This window comes from Haplochromis burtoni, unplaced genomic scaffold (genome assembly GCF_018398535.1).
Source record: "Haplochromis burtoni strain Fernald_Lab_line unplaced genomic scaffold, NCSU_Asbu1 Contig_159, whole genome shotgun sequence".
In the NCBI taxonomy this organism is placed as follows: domain Eukaryota; kingdom Metazoa; phylum Chordata; class Actinopteri; order Cichliformes; family Cichlidae; genus Haplochromis; species Haplochromis burtoni.
Window position 1 is genome coordinate 570731 of NW_024582520.1, and position 1002 is coordinate 571732.

Genomic DNA, 1002 nt, shown 5'->3' on the forward strand with positions numbered 1-1002 from the left:
GGGAAGCCGTCGCACTCGTTCCCGAGCTGGAGCTGAACTCAGTCAGGACTCTTACAGCCTGAAATTACCTGACGATGACCTGCATTGGGTCATCAGAGCTCTGTTTACACTGTCTGGGGGACAGGAAGCTGCTGAGCAGGGTTTGAGCTTTCAGAATAAGAGCAAGGGGACGGTCAGCTGGGACTGCCACCCTTTAACCTCCAAAAACAAGTGTGAGGCTGAGGATGAAGCTGACAGCCTGATCAGTTTAACCTGAACACGCTGTACTCCATCATTTATGACTATGTGGATTTTGCATTTACAGTTTTGCTATTACAAGTTTTTGTTCTGTTGCATTGATGGGACTCTGGAACAGGAATGAAGTGAAGAGCTGGCAGATATAAGTGACAGAACCAGGCTGGCTGTGGGGGGACGCTGTAGTCTGAGTCGGGTGGAGGCCCGCAGGCCGCGCTGTGCGGAGGACAATCCAACCCTCAGCAGGCCGATGACTGTGAAACAGCTCCGCTTTAACTTGATCTGTTAGAGGTGACGGCATGTCAAACACAGCTCTCACTCCCAGGGTGCCCCCCGGGGAGGTGTGCCCAGCCCCTGCTGCGCACCCTGTGCACACAGCTCCAACACCGTCGTTACATTTGCAGACGACACCACCATCGGACCCGTCTGCTTACAGAGCAGAGCCCTGACATCATGGTGCTCAGACCCGGGAGCTGACTGCAGGCTGCAGGGCGGGACAGCTCTATGGAGGGCGGGCAGCACAGCGTATCAGCCGGTCTGACCCCACCTTACACCCTTCACAGGAGCAAACACACCCACAGCTGCAGGGACAGTTTCTACCCACAAGCCATCAGGACACCGCTCAAATATCTGACAGCTGATCTTCCACGGTCACAGGTAGACACCGCAACCCTGCACATCCAGAAATGCATACACTATTATATATTGTACATATATTTATTAGTTTCAGGTCGGCCATTCTTGTATTTTGCTCGTTTGTGTTGTTGT

General features: G+C 53.1%; 1 protein-coding gene across 1 annotated transcript in view; it reads right to left on the minus strand.

Moving 5' to 3' along the window:
• Nucleotides 1–1002, minus strand: part of dnajc5ab (DnaJ (Hsp40) homolog, subfamily C, member 5ab) — a gene marked incomplete at its 3' end in the record, with an annotated part of 29730 nt that overhangs the window by 3009 nt on the left and 25719 nt on the right.